General features: G+C 41.3%; 1 protein-coding gene across 5 annotated transcripts in view; it reads left to right on the top strand.

Annotated features, from left to right (window-relative positions):
- Positions 1-13,020, top strand: part of TET2 (tet methylcytosine dioxygenase 2) — a 116,896-nt gene that overhangs the window by 27,025 nt on the left and 76,851 nt on the right. For all 5 annotated transcript variants that reach the window (XR_011537304.1, XR_011537303.1, XM_070609394.1 and 2 more), the window contains exon 2: positions 7,387-7,531. The gene's annotated coding sequence lies outside the window, so the exon portion shown is untranslated. The remainder of the gene's footprint in view (positions 1-7,386; positions 7,532-13,020) is intronic.

Raw genomic sequence — 13,020 nt, 5'->3', positions numbered from 1 at the left:
TTAATAATATAAAAAATTTTAATACAATTTTCATGTATAATTTTGAAAATTTAAAAGAATCTTTCCTACTTACATTTTTATTTCTTCCATCAAATTTCACCCATGATGTTGCTTTCCAGCTACTGCCAATGTTAATAGTTACATTTTCTCCAATAGCAAGTGACAGATTTGCAAAGACGTTTAGCAATTACTCAATGCCTTTATTTAGCCCTTATTCAGGAATCACACGAACAGCCAGAGCTGAGGCGTGGCAGGTGTGGGTGAGTGTGGCCATGCTGATGCTTACTAAAATGTTTCCAAGGGGCCAGAGAATTCTGCTGCCCTAAGCCAAGGCTACCTGCCCAAGACACACTGGACCTCCCTGCAATCCTGCAGCTGAAACAACAGAGCCTGGCCTGGCGGTGGCCTCCGGGACCCCCCTCCAGCACCAGGACCCGTGCTTTCTCTTGCCAGCTGTTAAGTATTTTGCTTATCACTTGTGTGTACGGCAAGAGGACCATCAATATTTTGTCTTGATATTTACTAACCTGTTTTTAAGAATATCTCATGATAGAAGTATTTTATGTCACGTTAATGACACTTCCAATTTTACAAAATAGATAATTTTTCTTTAACAATCCAGGTAAATATAACTGGAGTTTTCCTATATCTTCTGAAATATTTTCAGTGTAATATTCCATTTTAAGGAACAAGATAAAATTAGGATTTTGGGAAAACTTGTGGAGTTTTCCACTCTCTTTCCTTTGCCTTTTTATTGGAAATAAGATTTGATGAAATTTTCTTATTTAGATTTTTAGAATGAAAAATGTAGACAGTATTATAACTGAAGTAATGTTGCTTTTTAAAAATAGTGATAGATCAAGTGTTAGCAGTTTTATAGTATAGGATAAGATTTCATTTTATCGGCAGTTTGCCATCTCATCAAGCATCAGAACTTTTCTCATTGATCCTTTGGTGTTTGTACTGATGTTATTAATTTAATGGCTTTAAACCTCAGCTCACATACCTCATGTGACTTACAGCATCCTCGCGTGAAGATGTTCTTAGGGCTATGAATAATTTATATCATAATTAATGATTAAAAATGCATTCTTTTTACCTTCCATCTGTCTTAAAGAAATGGCAAGGTGGGCTTAATATATACCTAATAATTTTCCTAAAAAGTAGGAAAAAATGACTCATTTTTAAAATATCTAGGTTAATCTTGAGATCTGAAGCAGTTTTTTAAAAAGCACTTACAGTCTACCAGGTTATTGATCCTCAACCTATGGCTGTCACAAATGGATGTAATTAGCAATTCAGTCTAAATGAACCATGGAGGAGCCTCATTACTCTGAAAAATCCATTACACTACTTTATAAGAGGAAATTCCAAATCTAAAGGAGTAGAATATATGCTGTAAAAATTTCTTTGGAATCAATAGTGAGCATTGTGACTATCAGTTACAGTTACGTATTGCAATTGAAGGATTACTCATCATAAAGTTTTATCATCATGTAAGTGTATTTAAATTGGGATAATTCTACCAATACGTTTTTGCTCATGTTTTACACCTTGTTCATTTGTACAATACTTCTTTTTCCTATGTATGTATTTGTTCCATCTGTATCAAATTGAACGGTATCTAAGTCATAGGATCATAAAGGCTTAAGCCTCATTTGGAACAGAGATGGCACAGCCCCACATTTGGTAGACTGCTGCAGTCCTCAGAACCCTTCGTGAGCAGCTCCACATCACACTGTTATGGAGGGTTAGCGTCAGAATTAGAGCCTGAGGTGGGCTTGTAGCTTGGTTATCTTCTCTACCTGCCTGCTTCCTTAGTTTGCTCATGGGTTTATGAGAGTTATGGGAGAGCAGTTTCTTCTGAGGTTCAACTCAAAACCTAGCTCCCAGTAGAATTTCTGTCCTGCAGTCAACCTTATAAATGTAATCGTCCATACCTACAATTCCTTGTGTGGAGAAAAAGGAAAAAGCAGATGTACCATTAATGTCAGTGCATGTACTCTTCTTCAGCCTGTCCTCTCCTCTACTAGGTGGAGTTTCTAGAAGGGATCCCCAAAGTGTCTGGGCATTAGGAATGGCGATTCTGTTGTAGAGAATTTTGTTTCCTGTTTTCATGGATGAAAATAAACCATATCGTCTGCTGGCTGTTTGGAGTTGAGTGTTGGGCACACCTCCTTTGCTTTGTAACAGCCCAGCCTCTGAGCAAAGAGGTCAAGTGCTCACAGCCTCGGAGAGTCAGAGAAATGCCTTGTGTTTCAGACGCAGGAGCTTATATATGGTTTTTCTGCTTTATTTTTACTCAATGTTTTTTCTAATGTGGGTTTTCTGTCTTGGTTTTTAAAAATATTCCCTCATAATTTTTTGTTTGTTTGTTTCTGGAAGGTATGTAATTTGGTTTGATAATCCACACACAATGCCCAGTGAATTTATACCTGCACCTCCTCATTCCTGTGTGTAGTTCTTAAATAATTTCTTTGTGCAGTGGGCATACTCTGCCAAATGGCTTGTAACTGCTGCCTGGTACTTCAGCTTTGCTTGGCAGCTCTCGTTCTATAAAGATTGTTGATTAGAAACAACCTGGTTTGGCGTATATTTGTTTTTCTCTTAGTGGAATTTGTTCTGTACACACTTACTGAATTTTCTTTGGAGTCTCCACTTGGTCTGTGTCAGGAAAAGCGGGGAGTAAATACACAGGGGACGTCCTTTAGTTTTCTTCTTAGAGCTTTAACTCCTGTGTACAGACTTTTTTGAGTACTAGTAGGACGGCCGTTGCTGCCAGGTAGCTGACGTTCTGAAACAGCACTTGCCTTCGGGCACCGGGCAGCTGGGAGCATTTACTTGCAGAAACAGGTCTTGTGTGTGTACGTGAGAGAGAGAGAGAGGGACAGAGAGAAGTGGGAGGAGAGCTAATTTGTGGGCATGTCTCGCTGAGGTCAGGAACCTGCTGTTGTGTGAACTGCAGCCTGACCCCATTTGGACCTGGAGGAGGAGCACACGAAGCAGGGAGGCAGCCGAGGCTGCAGCCGGGCTGCCAGGAGGCACCTCCTGCTGGGGAGCTGTGGAGAGGGGCTCAGGGAGGGTGGGCCAGCCGCACGGAGGGGGAGGAAGGACCAGATCCCGCAGGAGGAACATGGTCCCGTTTGGGCCAGAAGTATTCAGTGACTTCTGATCAGTGATGGATCCATCCACTGAGAGCAGAATTTATTTAAGGCCCCAAAGAAAGATTTCTATGTACGATACACAGCCTGGATTTATGAACACATGCTTATAGGAGGAGTGACTGGCTGTAGAGAGAAGTTTTGTCTTTGAGAGAAAGTGTCATCTTCTAGGGTTTGAAATATAGAATAATCTACCTTCACTAAAGTGGGATTTTTTTCTTCACTGAGTCTCCCGTGGACCAGTGGAGCCCTGATGTATGTTGGAGGAACCATGGGCTCAGGCAGCCCTGTGCCCACAAGGTGTGCCAAGGTCATGACTGGTAGTGTTTGAAGATAGAATGGCCAAGAAAGCATTTAATAAATCTTAGCCATTTTTGTTGTTAGTGTTATTTTTTCATCTACAATCTGGAAAATATTGCAGAATGTGGATACTATCCTATTAAAGCACAATGAATAGTTGAAGAAGATAAAATATTACCAGAAAAGGCTTCAATTTAGGGAAACAAAGAAAAATCTATGTTGGCATCACATTATCCTCAGAAAGATTGCAGCTTTGACCGTGAGGTTTATTTCATTCAGTTAAAAATGTAGATGTATGTGCGAGTGAGAATATTTAAATGTGCTCCTAAGCTTTCATTCTAGTTCCTAGTATCATTAAGCTTCTCTTCCAAAGCAGGTAGCAAGCACATGAGTTATCGTTGTACTGATTCCTGAATGTTATCAGATTGAGGATTTTCCCAAACTGAACAAAGCCAGGGTCACTGACCACTGAGGAGCTGTGTTCTAACAGGAGACGGCGGTCTCTTGCGGGTGTACAAGTTATTGGCTGGGGATGGCTTCTTCTCGTTGCGGGGCTGCTTGAGTGATAGAAAACTGGAAGTTTGTCTTTCTCCTGAGTAGTCTGCCAGCTTGGTTCCCAGCCGACCAGATATCTGCCTGAGGTGACACCGTTTCCTCCGGACTCCCCGTCCTGGGCCAGCTTCCAGGGCAGTCCCTCTAAGCCTGCTCAGACCACAGTGAGGCATCGGCGCCACTCTCCTGGTCGTCCCAAAGTCTAAAGATCTGCTACCAATCAAGGGCCTTACAGCCAACATTCTCTTAAAACTCTGAGTGGAAAGAATATGTTTTCACTATTCAAGTTTTGTTTTACTGTTTTGGAGGGAAGACAGGAAGGTGAGTGTACAGTTCTGCTGGTCTGCCTTCCTCAGTGTGTCCCTAAGATGCTAACCCAGGCTTAGGACTCCAAGTGTATCCGGACACTGACCCTCTTCTAGTCTTACCAATGCTTCTAAACACACGAGATCTTTCATTGTCTCCAACCCCGACCTCCTGAACTTTGCCTGCCTGATAACTATTCATTTGGAATACATAGATTCCTCAAATACATCATGTCAAGAATTTATTTTGTCATTTCAGATTCCTTCCTAGAATTGTCTATTTCTCTGATTAATAACTATCATTCTTCCAGGCAACCAGATGCAAAGCTTTATTACTATAATTGAGTCTTTCTTTTCTCTCTACATCGAGAGGGTTATTAGTATCTCCCATTTCTCAATCGGTGATATTTCCCTGCCTGATCATTTTACTTCATTTCCTCTGCCACCCTCCTGTTCAGACTCTTCTCACTTTCCTTCTGAACTACTGCAATAAGCCAATAACTTGCAAGTCATAATTTGTCACACCAAAACTTCTGTTACTTCATACTTCTTATGATGGCTGTACAATAAAAAACAGACAATAACAAGTGTTGTCGAGGATGTGGAAAAATTGGAACCCTCATATATTACTGATGGAAATGTAAAAGAGCATAGCCACTTTGCACAACAGTTTTGGCAGTTTCTCAAAAGATTAAACAGAATTACCATTTGACTCAGCAATTCACCTCCTAGGAATTCCATTCCCAGGAGAATTGAAAACATATGTCCACACAAAAACTTATACATAATGAACACTCATGTTCAAAACAGCTTTATTCACAATAGCCTAAAGGTAGAAGCAACCCACGTGTCCATCAATCAATGAACGGATAAACAAAGTGTGGTGTATACATACAATGGAATACTACTCAGCCTTGAAAAGGAAGGAAATTGTGACACATGTTTCAACATGGATGAAGCTGGAAGACATATGCTGAGTGAAATAAGACAGACACAAAAGGACAAATATTATATGATTCTGTTTATATGAGTTAGCTAGAATAGTCAAATTCGTAGAGACAAAAAGTAGAAGAGTGTTTGCCGGAGACCTGGGGGAGGGGAGAATGGGGAGTTACTGTTTAATGGGCACAGAGTTTCAGTCTGAAAAGATGAAAAAGTTTTAGAGATGGGTGGTGGTGATGGTTACACAGCAGTATGGATGTGCTTAATGCCACAGAACTGTACACTTAAAATATGGTTAAAATGGTAAATTTTATGTTACATATATTTCACCACAATGTAAAAAGACTTATAAATGAATGTTCATAGCAGCATTATTTATAATAGCCAAAAAGTAAAAATAACCCAAATATCCATCACAATAGATGACGAAAGTTTTATGTATCTATACAGTGGAATATTACTCAGCTGTAAAAAGAGGAACGGACTACTGATACACACGAAAACATAGATGAAGCTTGACAACATGCTAAATGAAAGAAAGCAGACAAGAAAAGCCAAATTTTGCATGGTTTCATTTATTTGAAATATCCAGACTAGGCAAATCCATAGAGGTAGAAAGGAATTCTCTGAAAGAAAGATGCATGAGGCACTGACTCCTAATGGGTACTGGATTTATTTTGGGAGTGATGAAATTGCTCTGAAATTTGATAGTGGCAATAATAGCACAAGTTTAATATACAGAGACCCACAGAATTGTATACTTTGAAAGAATGGATTTTATGATGTGTGAATTATATCTTAATTTTTAAAAACCCCGAATCTTCAGACATGACTTTTAGGATGCCATGCTCATGAAACAGCATGCCCTAGGCTCAGCTTACTATTTCTAGCTCTGTAACTTTGAGAAAATTAAGTGACCCCCCTTCCAACTCTGCAAAATGTGAATAATAATAATCATCTCACCAGATGTTTGTATTAAATGAGGTAGCATACATAGAGCGTGTGGCGCAGTGTCTGGCATTTACTAAGAAACCAGTAGATTTACTGAGACCCCTCGGGACGTGAGTCCTCAACAGCTTCCAACACTATTCCAGATACTATTTCCAGATATTCCCGAAAACGGCCCAACTCATTTGCATTTGACCAATGCTCTGCTCTTTACATTCTGGCTCAAATCTGCCTCTTCTCCTCATGCTCCTTTATAGAAATCCTTCAGTCAGAAAGGGCTTGTTAGCCTCCCTCTGTTTGCCGTGATGCTCCTGCAGCTGTCTTTGCCTGAAAAGAGTGCTCCCTCCCCTTCCCCTCCCTCTGAATTTCACCTTGCCCTTAGAGCTCAGTCTTCTGAGCTCCTCATGCATGAAACTTTCTCCCTTATTTCAGTGCATGGTCATCTCTACTTTTTGTAGCCTCCAAGATTTTCACTGCATCTTTGGTGAAGCCTTACTTTGGTTATTTATTATAAAGTATGTATCTCCTAGATCTTTTTAAGGGATGTGTCCAGTCTCGCCAGCTAAATGAAAGCCCCAACACAGCCCCACATGTTATGAGGCTTTACCTTTTCCATAGCACTTGGCAATCGCCTTGATACAATATGTTCTAAGGAAACCTTCACTATCTATGAGTCATTAGTGCTACACGTCAACAAACGCAAGGGCTTAAGCTAATTATTCTCAATCCTGGCCACACCTTAGAGTCCCCTGGGGAATAAGGTTTCATTTCAGCCCACAAATCAGAATCTCTGAGCACGAGGCCTCCACTTCACACCCCGGCCGTCCTGATACAACCAAGTTTGAGGACCGTCGGGTGCAGCAGGTGGAGTAGTATAAGCCGGCAGGTCCCAGCTGATTGACCACCACGGTTGAGACATGAGGACCTGATGCAGGCAGAGATGCCCGGGCATGGCCAAGAGCTCCACAAATATCAGACAGTGTTGTTATGCTGCATTTGGGACTTTCATTGCTTTGAGAAAGATCCTCTACCCCTGAATTTTTTAGCAGGTGTAGTGGAAATATCCAATTATGGGCATCAAAACTCTTTTAAACTCTACGTAATAGCTTTCGTAACAGATGTAGGTGCCTTGTTCTTTTTGCTAACTTAAAAATGTTCGAACTCTGTGTCTCTTACAGGCCGACCAACATTCAACAGCAGACCCTCTCAAGATTGTCCATTGCCCTTGCTCCTGTCAGGTGACCACGCTTGGAAGCAGGAGATGGGCCCAGCAGCAGCCAGCAGGTCATGATCCAGCAGGAGCAGTGAGGGACAGAGCCGCTGGTAAGACCGTGGGACACCGGGTGCTCACTGTGCCAGTTAAGTGCTTGGTCCCGGTTTACCAGCCAGTCTCTCTTCCCGACTTTAGCTCTCAGTTACTCCCTACCCTCTCAAATACTTTTAGCATCTATGCTCAGAACACGTGGGCTAGAGTGTAAGACGTATGAATCCCCTAAGTCGTGTGCCGACTATTTGTGTATGCATCTCTGCCTGGAGAGAAGGAAGATTTTCATCAGATTCTTGATGTCTGTGCATTAAAAAACAGAGAGAGATAAGAACCATTCAAATATGACTATAAGCATAGAGAATGTGCTCGCCGTAACCCCTGGTCACGGTGTTTCTCTCCTCCATTTTTACCTCACTTATGGCCGCTTCGTCTCCATCTTGCTGAGGACCAAAAAGGTGATACTTGTGGTTATTTGCTGATCTGAAAAGTGAGTACCTTCTGAGTCTAGGCATGGGTGCCATCACTGTTTGGCCCCATAAAACTAGCAGAGAACTAAAGTTTAAATGAAGGATCTCGGGAAAGCCATTTTTCCCATGATTTTTCTGAAAATACAAATAGAGGTCTTGACAGGCAGATACCAAATACTTTGCATCATGTTCTTATAGTTGATCTCAATAAAGATCAATTTGTTCTGAATGCTACTCACCTGCTAGTGACTGTCCCAGCCTAGGGCTCATTTATCGTATCATTGTCATTTATATGGATCTATAGAAGTAGGAACTGAGGTATTTTGTTTCCAAAATATTGCAAGTGAGCACTGGAATGAACTCTTCTGCATATACCTTTGCCTGTGCTATAAACCAGTCAAAGTTATGGGTGTAATAACTTTCTTATCATAGGAAAGAAATGGCGATTAGGTAGAGGAAAGGAAGAATGAGCCTTTTTTTCCTTTTAGCAGGTAATTCAGCTTCAGTTTCACTGAGTCTTGTTCATGCATTCAGCATAACATGTTTCCTAAAAATCCCGTGCAGAGTGGACACTTGCATCCGCTGCAGACGCCCAGGGTGTAAGTGTCTGCTCTGCCACTCGATACCTCTCAGAGCCTGGCTGTTGCTGAGAAGTCCTTCCCGGCACGTCCTCGGGTAAACTCCCAGGACTCCTGGGTGTTGCCGTTTCGCAGATCCGGGGCGAGTGCATCTGTCTAGATTACGGCCCTGCCCTGGGTGTTTTAGGTCACCCGGTAAGGGAAAGCGCTCAGCACAGCAGTGACTCTCAGAATGAAAATTTTCCCCTTGCATGCTAATGTTTTTAGAGTAATCATTGTCACTGAAAATAGACTTCCTCTTTCCCCTCTCTTGCTGGAAAATCTTAGGTAATTATGAATGAAGCATTCTGTGCTCTCCCCCCTCCCTCCCTGGATGCTTCGCCCTCACTGTGGGGACAGGCTACTCATTCTGTTCCTGGCCTGACCAGGAGGATTGAGGCGTGTTTTTAAGATGGGATTTTTATCTCTTCAGTAAAGTCATAACGCTAGTCAAAAGATTTTCTCTTCTTGGAGGTGAGGGGTGGGTAAGGAAGTACAAGTTGAGGGAAAAGTGTAAGATAAATTACTAAGAAGAGAGGACAGGAAATTAAAATATTAGCTGTTAGTTAAAAAAAACGTTACAAGTAAGTCTCAGAGGAGTTCTTCCCATGTTCATGTCCAAAATGAATCTTATTTTGCATTTAGTTTTTTACGGTTGGATAAGCTCAGCCTAGATGTATTTTCAGAGAAAAATAAGCCTAGGACTTATTTTTAGTAATATTTATTTGTTGTGTGTTCTTGAGAAAAATTTTAAACCTCTTTAAGGCTCATTTTATCTGGCAAGAAGGAAAATAGGTCATAGTCAATAGTAATGGGATCATATAGTATTATATGGATAATATGTGCAGGGCCTGGCACATAGCATGTTCTCAATTTTATATTAGCATTTGTTTATTATTATTCATCACCATTATTAATATTGCCTTCTGTTTTTAATGGTGAATTCATTCAAATTGTATTTTTTGAGCACTTATCAAATACCAGGTTCTGTGTAGGAGCTGGAGGCCCTCTCCTTGTTCAGCTTAGGATCTAGAGTGTGAGACTGACATAAACAAGATAAATAATAAAAATGTCTAGTGTGTTGAATGCCATGAAGTGCTGAGCATGAAAATGTAAAGCAGACAAAGGAAATTGGGGGCATGATGAGGTGGTAATTGAAGGTGAAGTAGTCAGGAAGGGCCTCATGAGAAGATTATATTTTGAGTGAAAATGTGAAAAAGGAATCCCAGCATACCCTGAAGTTACAGGGGGCGGGGTGGGATGTTCCAGGCGGAGGAGAAAAGCCGCCAGCAGGGCAGGAGGAGGCTATCCAGAGTGGTTCAGAGAGAACCCGAACCTCTTAGGCAGCTGGTCACGTGCCACCAGTGATGATTTACACACAAACCCGAGAAGGGATGCAGGTAAGAACCGCGCAAGTTCAAGGAATGGTGAGGTCCACCCAGACTAAAAGGAAACTGCAGAGATAGGCGGCAGGCTGTGGCCTGGGTCCTGACGGAGAGGAAGAATTTGGATAGTTGGTAAAAGGGTACAAACTTTAAGTTATAAGATGAATGAAGTCTGAGGATCTAATGTGTAACATGGTGACATAGTTGATAACGTATTGTAAAATTGAAATTTGCTTAAAGAATAGAACTTAAGTATTCTGAAAAAAATAAATAAATAAAACTAAATATTTGAGGTGATGGATGTGTTAGTTAACTTGATGGGAGAAATTCTTTCACAATGTGTATGTATAACGAATCATCATATTGTATGCTTTACATATCCTACAGTTTTATTTGTCGTTTATACCTCAATGAAGCTGAAAAAAAAGACCTCCAAAGAAAAAGCTCTAATTAAAGTTAGTTTTATATGCATCACAGTTGCATAGCCCACACACTGTCAGCCATAAAACAAACAAACAAACAGAATACAAGGAATGGCATCCCAGTGGAGAGAAGTGGAGGAGAAAGAGCATGAGATGGAGTGAAATGAGGATGTTGGCTTTGAGGGCTGGGGTGCTGGGCAAAGGAGTGGGGGGGGGGGGGGAGAGGCAGAGGAAGGTGACCCTGTGTGGAGTGGCAGGTATGGGGGAGAAGATGGAAAATCAGGTGACACCAAGTTCTGTAAAACCGTAAGGCTAAGCTAAAGATTATTACATGCCATCCTACAAATATTGAGGAACAATTGAAGCAGGCAAGTAACCAGCTGAATTCAAGTCTTCAGCAATATTATTATTCTGACAAGTTTAGAAGAGTCAGGAGATGAAGGAAGTGGTTGGAGTGGTTTAGGAGTGAAGTCGAGAATATGGGTTATGATCATAGAGATAAGAAAAAGGAAGATAGATTTCATATCTTTTAAGGAAAAATCATGAGAGTTGACTCGCTAACTGCAGATAGAACATAAAGTTTTCTCTTCCACTTTGAAAATGACCAGTTAAGTGTTGGTGTTAAAGGACAGAGGGAGTCAGGGTGCCCGAGATGCTGTGCGACCTCCCTAAGGTCCCATCATCAGCCTGGCCTGGCCCCAGTCTCCATGTTGAGAACCGCCCCCCCCCAACCCATGCTGTCTTTGAGAAGTGTTGGTGATGAGTGTTATGCCAGCTGCTTGTGGAGAGCAGAGTTAGAAGGTTTGGATTCACCTGTTAGCATTGGCTTGTAGCTATTTAATTAATGGGGACATTTTCACCCTCTCTCATGAAACAGTTCTACTTGGTTTAGAAAGGGTCACAGAAGCCTTGGCAAGATGAGAAGAGGGTCCTTGTCTGAATATGCTTAGATTCTCCCACCTCTGGTCATGGTTGATGTTTCCTGAGCTAAAATAAGTCATCTATCTCTTCAATAGTTTGAGATGGAATAGTTATTTCTATCATTGTACTTTTTTTCTGTTTATCTTTTAGAAGAAAAATGACTTTTGTTATCTCAAATTTAAATCACCACTTAGACTTTAAAATTAAGGCTTCAAGTGTCCCCTCCGTACAGACCAACCTTATAAACTGAAATCCATCATCATTGTCCCAACAAGCCTGGTCCGTTTATCCTTGGAGTCATAAGACTTCAAACAGAGACTCTGGAGCTCTTCCAATGTGGTCTCCTCAGACTATTCTTCTGTAGCCCATCTGTTTGTTATTAAATGTTTCTTATATTTAATAAAATATATTTATCTTGCAAGTGAGTAGAAATCTATTTAAAAGAGAAAGTGTTTATTTTACTATTTACAAGAGTGCTACAATTCTTTCTTTATGTATTTTTCTACTCTCCCCATTACACATGCCCACCATGATACAAGTCATGACTGAACTGTGTGAAAGTAAAACCTTTGGTATATGTGGTGTCTGGTGTACATTTTAAGGCCCACATTGGTCTCATAGCCTCTATGTCCCAAGAGAATGAATTGTGGAGGACTTGAGGTTCTCATGGGACTCTGCTGCAAACGTTGGCAATTCATAAATTCACACATAGCACTGTGGTATTTTGGGCACGAATGCCTATGCGCGTATGACACGTACTTTGAGTTTAGAACCAGTGAGCCACGCTAAAACAGACTGCACTCTATGAAAGTTATCTTCGTCATTCGTGTTTCGGTTTCCCCATCAAAAGATGAAGTGTCAGTTGCCTCCATTGATCTCACAGGATATTTTAAGCAGAAATGAAAGAGTCTTGATGAAAACACTTCGTATTCTGAAAGAAAGGTGCATGCAAATAAGGGCACTATAAATGTGTACCCACCTTTGCAGATGTTGACCTGACCAAACCTTTTCCTCAAGATGTGAAATTACTGTGTTATCTTGGCCTTTTTTATGTTGAAAGATTGACAGAACAAGTGATGGGTTTCTGGAGAGTCTGCGGTCATGTAGTTGACATTGCATATGTGTATAACACTTCTGTAATCCTCAACCAAGGGCACGGACAGTCCTTAAATCTTGGTGGGAATCTTGGAAGGGCTTTCAAAAAAAAACCTTGGCTATGTTCTCAAGATTTTGAATCCCTCTCCACACTCACACATGTGCATACACATGTGCACACGCACAAACACATGCAAACAACATCCTTCCTAAAATCCTCCCAACCAACTTGCTCCTGCTTTGTTGAGAACATTGAACTTGCTAGGCAAGAACTTCAACCACTTTCTTTTCCACCTACACCCCCAAATCCAGCTTATCCCCACCTCTGCCTATTCTTAGCACTCTTCAGAATTTCCTTTCTCCATGAGGTAATCATTTCCTAATTCTTCCCTCTGCTTCAGTTCTGTGTTTTTCTGTGGTCATTTTAAAGTGCCGCAGCGTGCTTGTTCTTAAATGCACATCTGACCAAGTGCACCCCTTCTTGATACCTTCGATGGATACCCATTGCCAAACTTTGTTAAGGCAGTAGAAGACACCCCCACCCCCACTGTGCAAAGTTTTTGCCATTAAAATGGAGCTCATCTGGTCAGTGCAGAGATGGGTGCAACATGGGGGCTCTTAGGGCCCCTCACCTACCC

The sequence above is a fragment of the Equus przewalskii genome, chromosome 2 (assembly GCF_037783145.1).
Source record: "Equus przewalskii isolate Varuska chromosome 2, EquPr2, whole genome shotgun sequence".
Classification (NCBI taxonomy): domain Eukaryota; kingdom Metazoa; phylum Chordata; class Mammalia; order Perissodactyla; family Equidae; genus Equus; species Equus przewalskii.
Note: the sequence above shows the minus strand (reverse complement) of the source record. Positions and strands in the feature narration are given on the sequence as shown.